The sequence below is a fragment of the Uranotaenia lowii genome, chromosome 1 (assembly GCF_029784155.1).
Source record: "Uranotaenia lowii strain MFRU-FL chromosome 1, ASM2978415v1, whole genome shotgun sequence".
NCBI lineage: Eukaryota > Metazoa > Arthropoda > Insecta > Diptera > Culicidae > Uranotaenia > Uranotaenia lowii.
The window spans coordinates 17,675,943-17,694,053 of NC_073691.1; the positions used below are offsets into that span (position 1 = coordinate 17,675,943).

The 18,111-nt window shown below is 38.5% G+C and overlaps 1 protein-coding gene across 1 annotated transcript in view; it reads left to right on the plus strand.

Moving 5' to 3' along the window:
* LOC129756601 (tyrosine--tRNA ligase, mitochondrial) overlaps positions 1-18,111 on the plus strand; it is a 74,059-nt gene that overhangs the window by 27,040 nt on the left and 28,908 nt on the right. The window lies entirely within an intron of this gene.

The following is an 18,111-nucleotide window of genomic DNA, read 5'->3' on the forward strand; positions in this document are numbered from 1 at the left end:
GTGAATAAATACTAAAAACGCAACTGATGTCTTTGTTATGAAAAAAAAAACAACAAATGTTTGCGAAGTAGTTTGAACGACCTTAAAAAAAAATGTATATTCGAATGGTCTAAGATTTAATGATATACCTGTAGCTTGTGTTGTAAAACTGTATCAAATTCAACTTCAAATATTCATATTTTTTTAAGTTGATAGAAGACTTGAGACCTAGAATGCAAGATTAAGACATAAGACTTAAAAGCTGTGATCTTAACTTTTAGACCTTCGACATAATACTCGAGACATGCGACATCAGACTAGAGACTTGAGATTTAAGGTCAAAGACCTGAGACCTGAGACATGAGACTTGAGACATGTAACCTGCAAATTTGATACATGAGACCTGAGACATGCGACATGGGGTATGAAAAGTAGGGCATAAGGCCGGTTTCATATCTCAGTACTCACATCACACGCCTTACGTCTCAATTCTCACTTCTCATTTATCAGGTCTCACATATCACTTCTTACGTCTCACTTCTCACATCTCATTTCACATGCATCACGTCTGATGCTTCACGGCTTACGTCTTACATCTAATTTCTGTTTTCTCCCGTCTCACTGCTATTGTTTCATTTCTCACACAAAGAGAAGTGAAACGTGAGAAATAAGGAATGAGATGTGAATCCTCCGGAAAGAAGGCTGGCCAGGGAGACAATACCTGTGGTAGCTTACGAAACCGCGCTACAGGAAGCCACCACCGACCCAAGATGGAAATCTGTTCTCGAGAGTGACCCAACACTATCGTCTTCCCTTTCCTCAAGTCAAACAAATTCTAACAGTTGAATTGTTTGATGAGGCTACAAACTAGAAGATCACGTTCATTGACAACCAGGAAGACGCCATCGAGTAATCATACATAGAATCGCGAAGATTAAGATCGTTTGAGTATATGTTAATGAAAGCTTTGAAGAATTTGGTTTGGTTTTACAATTTGTAAAACCAAACCAAATTCTTAGCTAAAATAGCTCTATCTAACGTACTAATATTTGTAGATTATATTTAGACTGTAATTAAATAAATAAAAAATAAAAAAAATTAAAAAAAAATTGCCATGACGATTACGACTCTCCTTCTTACTTACACAACATTAGTGAAGTGAATACTCGGCACAAAAAAACTTTATGAGTTAAATGCCTCAATAAAACTATTTGTAAAAAAATGTGAATCCTGAGTCATGACTCATGTGCTTCTCACTTTTTATTTCTCTCAAGTCTCAATGTTTCACGTCTCATGTCTCACGTCTGACGACTATCGTCCCATGTATCACGCTTTACATCGCGCATGCCACTTCTTACTTCTTACGTCTCACACATTTTTGGCGTCTCATTTCACGTCTCATGTGTCGATTCTCAGGTCTTGTGTCCCATAGTCTCAGCTCTCGCTCAGGTTGCAAGTCTCAAATAGGACCCGGTGTTTCATCATGTTCCCGGTCTCATGCCGCTGGTCTCATATCTAAGTTATTTTATCCCAGGTTTCAGGTCGCAGATTTTTGATCTCGGGTCTCAGGTCTCAAGTTTCAGGTCTTACACCTCGTTTCGTAGATCTCATGTCTCAGAACTTAGGCTGCAGGTTTCATGTCTCAGGTGTTAGATTTTGTCTCATTGTCTCAAGTTTCAGAGCTGATTCCAGTTCCAACATATTTTTTTCAAGGGAGTTTAACAACCAGGGTCATTCGTCCCTAAATCCCAGTCACAACGGAATAGGCACGTTTCTCGGGAGTTAATACGGTTTTTTTTTCACACGATACGTATACTGCCGCTGCCAGCAAGTCTGTCCCATATGCAAAAACAGCGAACCGAGAAAAACGCATTTAAAATTTTTTATAAACTTTCGTGGATTTCTCGGTTCAAACTTAACCTTTTCTATTTCTTTCTTTACAGATATTAAGATAATTGTTGTAGAATTTCGTCCAATGTTTTTTTGCTTTGGAAGTTGTTGATGCAGAGGAGAAAATAATGATGAGACAGCCTTGCGAGTATATTTCGCATGCGTATTAAATGTACCCGCAAAGCTGTCCCATATTTGGCTTTTCTTTTGTCAGTTGATCTCTCTATCTGTGCTGAATTATTCACTTTACTGGTTGTTTACTGATGAACATAAGTTTGAAATGATGTGTATGACATATTTAGATAACGTAAGTTTATCGTAAGAATTGAGTAGGTCTAAAATAAAATGAATAACAACGTTCAATGAATAAAACAACCTGTGCCTTCATCTTTTGGAAAATTTTTCGGTCGATTATCGAAAGATTATAAATATCTACAAATTAAATTAATGCTGAATCAGAAACAACAAAGCATCTTAGGCCTCGTTTTCACAAAATTTCTTAATGATGCGTGCATAAATGAAATGTTGCACACATTGTAACAGTCGAAAAATTGAGAAGTTGGAGCTTTTGTCTCTCTTGGTCTCCCTAGCCTAAATTCACCTATGGTGGAAAGAGAAGCATATTGTTTGCCAGATTTGACAGCTCATTTAAAGCTCTAGCAGAACTTTCAACTGTTATACAGACACCAAAAGTCTACCCAAGTAACCATGAGGCCGTTAAAATTGGCCCTACTTCAGCTCTATAGTCGGATATAGAGCATGCTAACAAAGCCTCATAAGCTACATATTCGATTTAAGGGCTGCCCAAAAGCCACTTTTGGCGTGTATTTCGGCCGATATACGGCTTGCCCCCCCTTTTGAAGTACGTCTTTTGAAAAATGTCAAAAAATGACAGCGAGCAAAAAATAAAATAAATAAACGGAATGAAGATTTGATTATGTTTTTTCCTCTCCCATGGAACCTTTTTTGTTTCTATCTCCCTCTTACTTACTATTCCACCTCATTTAAGCAGAAACTGGATTCGAACTCAGAACATTCTTAAATACATGTTTTGGGGATTCAAATTTAAGGCCAACTTTGACGAAAAAAAAACACTTCAATTAAATAAAAATAAAAACTTTATTTTGTTATGCGTACGGTGCGACGGCAGTGTGGAACAAAATTTCATTCACTTTATTTGTTCTGTGGACAAAAACTTTTCAGGCACATCACACAATTCTCAGCCTTGTAAACATCGTTTTCAACTGTTTCATGATTCCCAATGCTCTGCTTCTGCTCCTTCTATGTCCAACACTATAATCTAGCACAAAGGAAATTCGGAGGGAAACTCGACTGGAATACTGTTGATACCGCCGACTAACTTCCGGGCTTTCGTTTTCCATTGGTATGGTTCACTTTTGCCTTGATCGGCGGGAAACCACCAGCAAAAGTTTAAAATTTTGAAAAAAATCTATCCTGATAACGAAATTTTACTTTGTTTACCTTGCTCATTTTCTTTTTACTCCTTCAATTTTGATGGTTTTTTGTTCATCTTCTTCAAAATGACAACTAAAAGCCGCAAATCATCATTGAACTTATTTTAACAGGGCTTCAAACCCTGTAGCACTGTTTCAAAACTGATATACGGCCTATTAAAAAGCTTCATAGCCACGATGCCTATTAGCATTTAAAAAGACACTATACCAGGGGGGTGACAGCCCTAGCCTTTGGCTGATGTCATGCTGAAACAACTAGCAACGCAACGCAACGCAACGTTCCAATCCGCTCTTTCGAAGCTGCGCTGCTGCCATCTGGGGTAGTACGATGTAGCGTGAGCAACATTCTGGGTGAACGATAAATTATAGACAACTTTACATTGTTCGAGTTAAGTTTTCATAAATCCAAATGATTTTGAAAAAAAACACTCCTTTGAAAAATTGGAGTTTGTTTTAAAGTAAATTTAAATAAATTAGCCTGGTAGGAGAGTCAATTCTATCTGATAATTCCATTTTAAAAAAGTCAGTCGGTCAGAGAAAACTAACATGGGGCCGTTCAGATACCACCTGGACAACTTAGGGGGGAAGAGGGGGTATGAAAATCTCCACGGAGAGGGGGGTAGAGGTTTGAGTAGTGTCCACGTGGACATACTTACTTTCAAAACATTTTCTTAAGGTGAATAAATATTAAGATGTTTTAATCAAAATCTTAAAATTGCAAAGCTTTCCAGTTTAAGTTTAAGCAACTAGTAGCCACTTGAAAGCAAGTTATAAATATGATAATTTTGAAATTAATAATAATTATAATTATAACAAATTAGATTAAAAAAAACAATTTCAAATCTGTCCACGTGGATATACGGGGAGGGAGGCAGGGGTTTGCCAAATGTCCACGGAGGGGGAGGAGGGGGTCAAACATCTCATTTTTCTGTCCATGTGGTATCTGAACGGCCCCTATGTGAATCAATCTTTTCGTCCATTTTCTGAACATTTAATTTTTGCCAATAATCAATATTTTTTATCATATCTTCATATTAAACTTTATGCGATTCTCGTTGGTCTATATAAAAGAACGATTTTCTCGTTGTTACTTTAAACTATAACTATTGGATTTGGTTTAGTTGTTTCATTTTATAAATACGTTATTTAAAAATTTAAATAGTTTCAGCCTAAGACAGTATAAAATGTTAAGTTTTAATTTAAAATTTTCTACGGCTAGTGGTTGTATAAATATAATTTTCAATAAAGTTTTCCGAAAAAAAAATGAGATCATGAGGTCCGATAAAAATACAAAACATTTTATAACCCTTGAACGATGGCAATTGAAAAGCATTTAAGTAAACTTGAATTGTGTAGTAATCCAAGGATATAATTTTTTTGACGTAGAATTACGTCTTACGGCAACACTATAGGGGGGCAAATTGAAATTTGCGAACAGATCTCGCGTCACGAAAGCTTTCCATTTGACAGACATCCTATCTAAAGGATTATGACGTCATCACCAACGCCTGCTTTGATGGGTTTTGTTTTTCCCTACCTACGAAAGGTATAAAACGAAGGGCCCCTCGACCGACTCGGTTTCTTTCTCTGTTAGCCGTCAAGCTGAACAGACCGTTGCTGCACTTCGATCTGAGTGTGGACCCCACCAGTGGTAATCCGACTCAGATATCGATTTGCAGTAGTTCAGTGGCAACCGTGGACCAGTGAGCAACGATGATGGTGAGCAGCGATGACGGCCACCACACCAGCGTAGACAGCCAGCGGCGGAGGCGTTCAGTGGCGGAGGACTCCAGTGGCAGTGGCAGGGATCCTACAGGTCATCGCAAGTGGCGTTGTATAATCGAATTATGTCACATGGTCCGATTATGTTGCATGGTCGGATTATGTCACATGGTCAATTTATGTTGCATGGGCGATTATGTTGCATAGTTGGATTTTGTTACATGGTCGGATTATGTTGCATGGTTGGATTATGTCACATGGTCCGATTATGTTGCACAGTCGGATTATGTCACATGGTCGATGGTTGGATTTCGTCACATGGTCGATTTATGTTGCATGGTCGGATTATGTTGCATGGTCGGATTATGTACCATGGTCCGATTATGTTGCATAGTCAGATTATGTCAAATGGTCGATGGTTGGATTTCGTCACATGGTCGGATTATGTTGCATGGTCGGATTATGTCACATGGTCGATTATGTCACATGGTCGATTATGTCACATAGTCCGATTATGTTGCATGGTTAGATTTCGTCACATGGTCGATTTATGTTGCATGGTCGGATTATGTCACATGGTCCGATTATGTTGCGTGATCGATTTATGTCACATGGTCGATAATGTTGCATGGTCGGATTATGTCACATGGTCGGATTATGTTGCATGGTCGGATTATGTTGCATGGGCGATTATGTCACATGGTCCGATTATGTTAGATGATCGATTTATGTCACATGGTCGATGATGTTGCATGGTCAGATTATGTCACGGTCCATTTATGTTGCATGGGCGATTATGTCACATAGTCCGATGATGTTGCATGATCGGATTATGTCACGTGGTCGGATTATGTTGCATGGTCGGATTATGTCACATGGTCCGATTATGTTGCATAGTCGGATTATGTCACATGGTCGATGGTTGGATTTCGTCACATGGTCGGATTATGTTGCATGGTCGGATTATGTCACATGGTCGATTATGTCACATAGTCCGATTATGTTGCATGGTTAGATTTCGTCACATGGTCGATTTATGTTGCATGGTCGGATTATGTCACATATTCCGAATATGTTGCATGATCGGATTATGTCACATGGTCAGATTATGTTGAATGATCGATTTATGTCACATGGTCGATAAAGTTGCATGATCCGATTATGTCACATGGTCCGATTATGTTGCATGGTTTAATTTTGTCACATGGTTGGATTATGTCACATGGTCCGATAATGTTGCATGGTCGGATTTTGTCACATGGTCGAATTATGTTGCATGGTCGATTATGTTGCATGGTTGGAATTCGTCACATGGTCGGATTATGTTGCATGGTCGGATTATGTTACATGGTCGAATTATGTCACATGGTCAATTTATGTTGCATGATCGGATTATGTTGCATGGTCGGATCAAGTCACATTATGTTGCATAGTTGGATTTTGTTACATGGTCGGATTATGTCACATGGTCCGATTATGTTGCATGATTGATTTATGTCACATGGTTGATATTGTTGCATGGTCGAATTATGTCACAGGGTCCATTTATGTTGCATGGGCGATTATGTCACATGGTCCGATTATGTTGCATGATCGGATTATGTCACATGGTCCGATTATGTTGCATGATTCAAATTTATGTCACATGGTCGATAATGTTCCATGGTCGGATTATGGCACAGGGTTCATTTATGTTGCATGGGCAATTATGTCACATAGTTCGATGATGTTGCATGATCAGATTATGTCTCATGGTCGGATTATGTTGCATGATCGGATTATGTCACATGGTCCGATTATGTTGCATGATCGATTTATGTCACATTGTCGATAATGTTGCATGGGTAATTATGTCACATGGTCCGATTCTGTTGCATAGTTTAATTTTGTCACATGGTCGGATTATGTTGCATGGTCGGATTATGTCACATGGTCCGATTATGTTGCATGGTCGGATTATGTTGCATGGTCGATTATGTCACATGGTCCCATTATGTTGCTTGGTCAGATTATGTCTTATGGTCCATTTCTGTTGCATGGGCAATTATGTCACATGGTCCGATTTTGTTGAATGGTCGGATTATATCAAATGGTCCGATTATGTCGCATGGTCGGATTATGTTGCATGATCAGAATCTGTCACATGCTCCGATTATGTTGCATGGTCGGATTATGTTGCATGATTCGATAATGTCACATGGTCGATTTTGTTGTATGATCGAATCATGTCACATGGTCGATTATGTTGCATGGTCGGATTATTTCACATGGTCGATAATGTTGCATGGTAGGATTATGTCACATGGTCCAATTTTGTTACATAATCGGATTATGTCACATGGTCTGGTTATCTTGCATGATCCGATTATGTCACATGGTCCGATTACGTCACATGGTCGGATTATGTCACATATTTGTTGCATGGTCGATTATGTCACAGGATCGGATTATGTCACATGGTCCGATTATGTTGCATGATTCGATTATGTTGAATGGTTGGATTTTGTCACATGGTCGGATTATGTTGCATGATCGAGTTTTGTAGCATGGTCGGATTTTGTCACATGGTCAAAATATGTTGCATGGTCGAAAATGTTGCATGATCAAATAATGTCACATCTTCGATTTAACTGCATGATCGGATATTGTCACATGGTTGATTATATTGCATAATCAGATTGTGCCACATGGTCGATTATGTTGCATTGTCGAATTATGTCAGATGGTCGATTTTATTGCATGGTTGAATTAGGTCACCTGGTCGAATTATGTTACATGATCTGATTATGTTGCATGATCCGATTATGTCACATGTACTGCATGCTCAGATTATTTCTGGTGATAGGTTTATGTCACATGGTTAAATTCTGTTAAATGAGTGAAATTTGTCACGTCATATTGCCGTCATATTATTCTATACATTGACAAAAAACAATTGCGTAATTCTACGTTTAGCGGTCGTAGCCAAATTACTACCTCCTCCACTTTTTCATGTCAACCACCATCAAATATAAAAATCCGCTTTCCAGCTTTAAAATTATTACGCCTGATTGTATGCAGCTGCAGAAGGAAACCTAATAGAAAATAGCAAAAATTTATGTTTTTTCGAATAAAAAATTCTACCTTACCAATTGTTGGGTCTTTCCCAAATTTTAAAGGAACGTTAATTGACTACTCTTTTAACAAACTGCAATTGAAAATGTGCATTTGGCTCGAGTTTTCATTCAAAAATATGTGAAATACTGAGAATAGTTTTTGGAGTAGTAAAAAATTGACCTTTTTTGATGTCGATTTGCGATGCTTCACGGTACATACACATTTTCTCCTATAGCTCACAATAATCTCTGAACCTTCTACTCCAAATCTGTATCCGTCATTTTCTGAAAATCCTAACCAAATCAAAGAAAATAATGATTTATTAAGCGGGCCATAGACTACACAAATTGGCCTGTACAAATTCGATGATTCCGCGTCGATTGTTTGATCTATGCTCGCCCACACACTATACAAACATATTTCACGCGAACACAAATGATTGCTGGCGAAAACAGCAACAGCAACAAAAAAACCATCTCCACCCCGGGTGGGAGAATGTTTTGTACAAAATATTTCGATCCCGACCGATTTTACTCCAACCGTTTGGGCGCTCATTCAAGCAGTGCCATACACTATGCAAATCGTGCTCACAGCGACAAAATTTCATCGAATTTCATCGCATTTGTACAAATGTTGTGTAGTCTGTGGCCCGCTTTAGAAGCTAGTATTTCCACCCGTTTGTTTACATTTTCTTGCACACACACGTGCTGTCAAAAATTAGCTTCGAAATCGCGAATAAGATTGCGTTGCATTGCATTGGTATGTCATGCTGGCGCGACCTGTCACTTTGAAATTCCCTACAAATCATCACTTCTCTACATCTGATAATGCTTTGAATCGTCTCCTTCCTTTCCGGAGCCATCAAAAACTCATCAAATCACGACCCGGATTGCAAGAATGCCGAAATTTGAACCGACAAAATTCCTTGTTTTTTTGCCGGAACTAAGAATTCATGAAAATTTTCTCGCCGATTAAGATAGTTTTTAGTTTATTATCACAAGTTCGGACAGATCTTCGTACTATTGTGCTTAAAACCCGGAATCACTGCTTCAAATCGAGAAAAAACAATGTTCCTATTGGATTTCCTACTAGTCGCGCTACTAAACACATTGGCATCAGATTGGTCGCGCTACTCAAAGCAACCAGTATGACAGGTCTGCGTGATTTCCATGGAGATCAAATGAGAGCTGGTTAGTCGTGTGAACGTTGCGTTGTAGGTCGCGTTGCTAGTTGCTTCAGCATGACATCAGCCTTTGTCATTGATTTTGACAACCATCAAAATTACGGGCCCACGATTTTGTGGGCCCATAACAAACCTGACATTTTGCTGTCAAGGGACCGGACTAGATGTCAAATCCTAGAGAATTATGAAGGATTGTACACTAACACAACAATCATTCTGGTTCCTCATTGGTTGAAATTTGGACTTTTTCAACTCTGTACTGCTTTGAGAGGAAAACACCATAAATGTTTCTCCCGATGGATAGAAAAAAAGAAAAAGATTTTTGTTCACAAGAAGAACCAGATTGTCACCCCCCTGCACTATACGACTTGTAGGCACTGAAGTGCTGTTATTTCGCCATTATTCGGCTTATAACAGTGCTTAAGGTTTATTGGGTAGGGGCTTTTCTGATGATGAGTGCAATAAATGCACTTAAATTATGATTTAAAAATCATTGAATATATTGTTTGGAAACTTCTATTAGTATAAAACAAGTTCATTTCATTTTTAAAAAAATATTCTGATATTTTTAAACCCTAGATTGTCTACAAAAGTGTGTATTACGTATTAAATTTTAAAGATGAACGCATCAATACGTATACATAAATAATGAGTTTTGTGAAAACGCGGCCTTATCTGCAAATATTTAATGAAAGTCAATACAATATGACTTACGCGTGTGCTACCAGGTACGCGTATTTTGGTTCATAGAGTTTATGAAAGTCCGAGCAGCAAGTAACAGCAAGACAAAAAACAAAAGAAATATGGCTTTGACTATATATATATATATATATATGGCTGACTATTTTCCATGTTTTACAACGAACAATTCAATAAGCCTCATGCAATAAATATAAAAAAAAGGTTTGGTAGATTTTACACATTGGCTGAACTTAGCTTTTAAAAATTATGGAAATTGTTATTTTTGACTTTACTGTACTGTTTTATCTAGTCTAACTTTCGTACTTTCAATGAATGCTTATTTTGTCTTACACATTGTATGAATATTTGTAAAATTAACGTAAATTAGAGGAGCAATTTTAAAGCATTCTGTAAAAATAGACATATGGGACAGCTTTGCGGGTATATTTCATATGGGACAGACATTACTTGGTATTTTTTCATTATATGTTCAGAACAAAGTTTTTTTTTCAGTCTTCGTTGAGCTTTCGACGTGAACGGTTCGGTTTGATTTTGCTCCGACTCGATGGCCACTAGTACCGATAGATTTTTCAGTGATTTTAAGTGATGAAACCGAAAAAGAAATGTACCTATATTAATTATGAATGGATTTCTCTGAGTCGATTGTGATTGTTCCAAAGTGCGAGATGTGTTATCGGGATAATTATGAACAAGATTTTACTGAAAGGTTTGTTTAGTGTTGTGGTTTGGCAGACGCCGAAACATGTTGGTACATGTTCGTTGGAGACGCACCGGGCGAGCAGCGATATATATCCCGGTGAGAAGTTTCCATTATAGCAAAGCTATTCTATTTATTTCTCTTATTTTAACACTTTTTTCAAGCTCGGTTCCGAATCATGGAACAGATGATTGTAGGAGAATAGAATTTTTCTTTTTTATCTCTTCTTTGCACAAGCCGTAGTCGGTAGTATGCTTTTTATTATTTCAATCGCAGTAACCTTTGACTTGTGAAAGTTTCTGATCAGCGCCGTTTATGTGCTTGCGTTCGTGCAGGTTTGTGTCATCGCTACTAGTTCTAAAGATTTTCAGTTCTTGCGCTGGTTTATGTTTTCGTGCTTTTAGCTAGATTGGTTCACTTTTGAAGTTTTTAAATATAAATTATTTCATTACTGTTTACTTTTCCAGTTCATGCGTGTCATAAAGTGGATTTTACTACTGAATGTCAGTTTCTACTTTAAATCGTTTAAGTTTAGCTCTAAATTTGTATTTTTTGTTTTGATGAAATATACAATTTTATTTTGTCGTTTGAATTTTTTATCTGATTTAGGACCAATTTTTATCCAGAAGCCGTTTCAAATAAACAAATTATATATAAAAAAAGTTTTATTTCATTTGGAATTTCTTCAAGTATTACAAAAAAATTGTTTTCAAATAAATCATTTAGTCATACGTATTGTTGGCGCAGTTATCATGTTTGTTAAATAAGTCAATTTGAAATTTAGTACCGTCCTAGTAAGCAGGTGACGGTGTAACTTTTCCGCTCACCCAGTCTGTATATTGTTATCAGATAACAATAGAATACCCGATGTACTCCGAGTAGTAAACCCAAGTGTCGGGTCTAGGTAGATAGCTAGGTAGTAGTCAGAAGCACAGTCAGTCGCAATACACCACTTGCATGAAATACACGCGCCTTTTACTCGCAATCGTCGACTACTTTTATTGTCGGTTAAAAAGTTCGGTTTTTATTAAGTGTCCGAAACTCGGGAACCCGGAAACGGTTTTGTGAACATATTTCTGGTCCTTCGAGCCGGATGTTCCCGGTTCCGGACAACTTTGGACAATCAGTGCGATTTGTGCGTGGACAAAAATCGTTATTGTCGAAAAAACAAAACGTGGTTTCACGAACAAAAAGTGATTGTTGGACAATAAGTGCATGAACAATAAGTGTCGGGTCAATGCCCTCTATTGTGTGTGAATGTGTCTCGAGGTCGACACCATCGCGGGATCCCGAAGGTGCCATCGATAGTAGCAGCTTTTGCTAACGGTCGCTGAAAAACGTGGTGCTGATCCGGTTATTGCATGCGAGCTGCGGTAGCAGAGGACCGATCGGACTATTCGGAGACGGCGAAGGAATAACCGGTGGAATCTGGCATGAGCTGATCATTTAAAAATCAAACTGCTGAAAAAGGGAAGTAACTCAGGAGGCTTGATGCATGTGGCTCTCCAGTATATTTGGCTATATAATTGGTGTGAGAAATAAAAATCTATAAAATGCATGTGAGTCTTAAATTATTCTGGCTTTGTGATGTCCCTTTCAGGATTTGGTAATTGATTATTCTGCTCATTTATTTCTGCTGGTCCATACTCCTTATTGCAGTCAATCGGGTTGTAAGTCCTGTAGTCAATCGGTTCGCGAACGGTACGTCGAGTCGATCAGTGGATTTTTGTGAAAAAAAAAGTGTTAAAAAAGTGTCCATAATATTCGTGATAATAAAAGTGATCAAATTTGTCGTTGTGAAGTATTCATTTGTTTTGTAATTGTTGAACTACGGTGAATCACAATGTCCCGTGAACTAAAAGTGCTGTTAAAACGTGAAAAACAATTACAAAGTTTTATTGAACTAATCGATAGATTTGTGGAAAACTTTCACCCCGAAACGGATCAACGACAAATTAGTGTTCGGTTGGAGAATCTTGAAACTATCTGCAAAGAGTTCTACGATGTGCGTGGCAGAATTGAAATTCTTCTTGAAGAGGTTTTGGAAGATGAATCGTCGGACGGTGATGGTGAAAGGAAAGGCAGAGGTGAAGCTGCGGGCCAATCGAGAGAAGATGAAAATTATCTATTGTTACAGCAATTTGACGACAAGTACTGTTTACTGAAGGCGGAATTACTGGAGCTGCAGGGCAGGAGTATTCCACATGATTCCACCGACAATTTGACCAGACCTTCTTCGACTTTTTCGAAAGTCAAACTCCCTGAAATTCTTTTGCCAACTTTTGGAGGGAAGTTTACTGAATGGGTTGTTTTTAGGGATTCGTTCAATAGTTTGATTGATCAAAATTTGGATTTAACGGAGATGGATAAATTTACATATCTCCGTGCTGCTTTATCTAGCGATGCGTTACAAGAGATAAACAATATTGAGCTATCAGCCGCGAATTATACTCTGGCATGGAATGCTCTTCGTTATCGGTATGAGAATAAAAAGATTATAGCCAAATCACATTTAGATGTTCTTTTTTCTATCGAACCGTTGAAAAAAGAAAGTTATGATGGTCTCTTTCGTTTGATCAACGATTGCGAGAAAAATGTGCAGATGCTTGAAAAGATCGGCGAAGAAACTGCAGGGTGGAGCACTCTTCTCGCACATATGATTAGTTCAAGACTTGATCTAACTACACTACGTCATTGGGAAACCAAGCATGCGACGAAGGAGGTCCCGGCTTATGCTCCACTTATGAAGTTCTTGAAGACTCAGTGTGCGGTTCTTCAATCTATCGGTCCGCAAAAGAATCCCAACGAGCAACGTTTACAGCAGCCGTCGGTCTGTCATGCTTTGATCAGGTCTTCAGAAAAATGTCCGTTTTGCAGTGAATCCTGGCACTCTGCATTCCATTGTGGTCGATTCCAGCGAATGAATCTAGAAGAGCGTAACGAAGCTGTCATGGAGGCCAAGTTGTGCCGCAATTGCTTGCATTGGGGACATTTGGCTCGAAACTGCGATAGAGGAAGCTGTCATCAGTGCCATCAACGACATCACACCTTGCTGCATCCACAGGTAAGATCCTCCGAATCGTTCGCACCGGAACCGAACCAAACAGGCTTTCCGTTAACGAGAATCCAGCATGAACCACAAGAGCAACCGCAGACCACCAATCCAACATCACACACTCACATTTCTCAGCCAGAAAGCTCACAAAATTCTTCCGCACCAAATCATAACACATCAGCCACACCCCACACAAGCCAGTCATACGTGTCACTCCCTATAACACCTTCGCAAAATATTATTCTATCTACGGCGATTATTAAAATCCTCGATAACAACGGAAATCCAGTTCAGGCTCGTGCCTTACTGGATTCTTGTTCTCAAAACTGTTTTATGGCATCAAATTTTGCTAACAAATTGAACATCCGAGAACATCCAGTCCATCTGTCGATCCGAGGAATCGGGTCATCTGAAACGGTTTCTACACGAATGGTGCGAGCCAAAGTAGTAGCAAGATGCCCATCAATTTCAACATTTTCCGAGGAAATGAGCTTCCACGTGCTGCCAAGTTTATCGGTTGCACTTCCAACGACTTCGTTCGAACCTAGTCAACTGATGCTACCAGAATCCACAATTTTAGCTGATCCATCGTTCTTTCGATCGAATCCAATCGACGTTATTATTGGAGCTGAGTTTTATTTCGATCTTCTGAATGATGGTAGAATGAAGGTTACTGAAACAGGGCAAACGCTGCAGAACACTGTGTTCGGCTGGATTGTTTCAGGACGCGTTTCAAACTGTGAACCTAAAACCCAGCTTTCATGTTCCTATGTTGTATCTTCTACCGAGCGACACCATTTTCACGTCTGTCAGATATCTTCACTTTCATCGAGCAATCCAATCCTTCTGCATGAAATTATTTGCGTCGTTCAAAGCCAGAGAAAAGCAACTAGTCGTCGAAACTATTCCTACATTCTATTGCAACGTCAATACACGAAAGTCTGGACTGGATTGTATCATCGGAAATGGTCTCGTGCGAAAAAGAAGCTGAGTTGGATTTGGGCTTATCCAGAAAGGGCACAAGATCTGGTCAAAAAGAAAAGTCATTCATGGGCAAACAGCAACTTCAGAGCAACCGTTTTTTCAAGAAATGATTAGAATGGGAATTGCAAACCTTTCGGTTTTGTAAAAATGGGAAAACTTTAAATCGTCTACAGAAGGGGAGAACTAGGACTCCTCCACCGGCGGAGGCCCACAAGCCTCCGCACACCCAGTTAAGTTATGTATATTTTTGAATTTCAAAAAGCTAATTCGAACCTTTTTTCCCAGTCGCACTCGAATCATGAAGTCACTCTGGGCTCAAGCACACCCCTTATTATAAACGTCTGTATATTAGGTAATCTGTGTCTGTTCTGGTGATAGTCCAAGAATGTTGCATGATGAAATCTGTCCCGAGCCTTGATTCTCAATCAAGCATAGCTGCATGTATTTGTTTGAAAAAGACCCATCTTGAAAGAAGCACAACGTTTGTTATTTTCGAGGTATCTGCCACCCTGAGGAAGATTTGGCCAATTCGACCTTCGGAGCAACTAGGCGATGAACTACGAGCGTGGCCAGCTTGTTGTTTTATCACCAGGAATCAACGCAGTACAACAGTACCTTGAATGGCAACGCAGGTATCTACAAGGTGGAAGTTATTGTCGGCGCCGAGAGGGGAGCGCGGAGGCCAAGGAGGCCTCCGCGAACCAGGCAAGTTAATGTGTTGTACTTTAATACGGTTTGAAAAGCACCCTCTCATATTATTCAGCGAATCATCAGTCATCACGGCAGCATCAGGAAACCAACCTGGGCAGAATCCACCCACGCAGCAATCATCGCAGTAATCTCAGTCCAGGCCAGTCCAGTCACCAACATCATCACCACCATGAAACGAAAAAGCAGTTCGATGGGAAGAAGTAGTCTGATATATCGATTCGCAGAAGCAGGTCAACAGTCGAAGAAGTTCAGCAGTCCAGTTCGTAGAAGAAGGTCCAATTCCAGTTCAGCAGTTCCGTTCGAAGAATATGTTCAGCAGTTCAGTCCAAGAAGAAGGCACACAGTCGAAGATGAGGTTCCGCAGTCCAAATCGAAGAAGCAGTAAGGTCAATGACCACAAAAAGGTCCAGGGGTTGATTGAACGGTCCCAGAAGCAGTCCGAGAAGCAGTACCAGCAGCAGCAATGTTCATCACAACTTTGTCCAACCAACACTGAAGTTCGGATTCGAATCAACTCACTCAAGAAGTGAACTCAAGCAGATCAGAAGAAAAAGTTACCGTAGCTCAAGGTTAATGTGATACAATTTGCTGAGTTCAAAATTTCCAAACATTTAATGTTATATTAGTAGCATCAAAAAAAAATTTAGCAATTAACGATTTGTCGGTTAGATTAGTTAAGTTTGATCTCACGGAGAGATCAAGGCGGCCGGCATATGTTGGCGCAGTTATCATGTTTGTTAAATAAGTCAATTTGAAATTTAGTACCGTCCTAGTAAGCAGGTGACGGTGTAACTTTTCCGCTCACCCAGTCTGTATATTGTTATCAGATAACAATAGAATACCCGATGTACTCCGAGTAGTAAACCCAAGTGTCGGGTCTAGGTAGATAGCTAGGTAGTAGTCAGAAGCACAGTCAGTCGCAATACACCACTTGCATGAAATACACGCGCCTTTTACTCGCAATCGTCGACTACTTTTATTGTCGGTTAAAAAGTTCGGTTTTTATTAAGTGTCCGAAACTCGGGAACCCGGAAACGGTTTTGTGAACACGTATATTTGTCATTATTATCACTTTTCAAGTTGTTCTATCATTAAAATACATTTTCTTTTTAATAGATGAATAACTGTTAATTGTTTCACTCTTTAATTCGAAATGTGAAATTCACTTACCTCATTTTTTTTCGACAAGTAAAATAAAATATTGAAAAATGGTAATGGCTCCTACATAGTAAGAATTAGTAAATGAAGTAATACAAGGGTAGTTTATGCTTTTGTTTAGTTTGTGCTATTGTAGTTCATGCTTCAATTGTTTGTGCATTGCATCGTATTGTGCAGTTTGTAAAGATTTAAGCTTTTTATATTTTATTTTATCAATCACCGTATTGTTACTTGTTTAAGTATCGTGTTATTGTAAGTGTTTTTCAAATGTTTATTTATCTATATTATTATACCTATATTTCTTTTAACTTTCACATTTCATTTTCATTGTATTTTATATTCATTGTTTTCATGTATATTATCTTATTATTTATCATTGTAATTATATATTAATCAGAGGGAATGCATCTGGGGATAACCCAAAGAGATTTTGCAAGCGGCACGGGTAGCCGGCCATTGTAGGTTTCTAAGTGTTGGATGCCTTCCTTCGACGAACCATCGGACCGTGGAAGCCCTAGAAGCAATTCGAAGGCCAAGCCACACAGCCATAGGCAGGACCTTGCTACCGATGGGGGAACCATACATACATACATACATACATATGTTCAGAACAAAGTTTTGAAAGTTTTTAGTCTATATTGAAGAACTAACTGTATTTGAAGAATTTTTGAGATAAACTGAAAAATTACGAAAATGCATATGGGACAGTCTTGCGAATAGCGTTAAAAGTTTATAAAATTTTTACCATTCTAGCAGAGCGTATTCGAGCTTATTTCACCAGCTCGAAGGTTTCCAAATTTTTCGAGCTTAGACAAAATTCAAATCGTAACTGATCGATGGGTATTGAACGGATTCTGTGTTTTTAAATAACAATTTTATAGATTGTCGTGTTCCACAGGATAGCAAAAAAAAAGGACCGCTACTTTAGGGTTACCATAACCTGCAACGCCAAAAGGAGTGCATGTGATTTTTTTTCCAAAATTGTAAAGACAATCACCATTTATGCCAAAACCGTGATGTTTTAAGTCATGCATGATAAAAATTGCATTTTAAACGAGTTTTTTTTACAGAGGCGTTTTTTGTTGTTATTGCTATGCATATTGTCTACTGACCGGGAGTTCATTGCATACTCAAGGGCGCTAGTTTTCAACGAAAATTCTCGATTTAAACCGTGAATGTACTTGTAATTCCTTCCATTAGTAGTCATCCTTTGAAACATTCAACAAAAGAAGCAAAACTGAAGTGTTGTGCAACGATTGCATAAAAAATTTGATCTCTTATATTTATAAGAATACAATTTAATTAAATTCCTTTCACTAAAAAAAAGAGTACATTTCGTAAAATTTCAGATGAGTACGCTCATTTTTCGTTCAAAAAAGAGTACTGTACTGGTATCTACGCTACTTTATATGTGCATCAAGGATTGATACCAATTAAATTTTCAAAGTGAAACATTCTT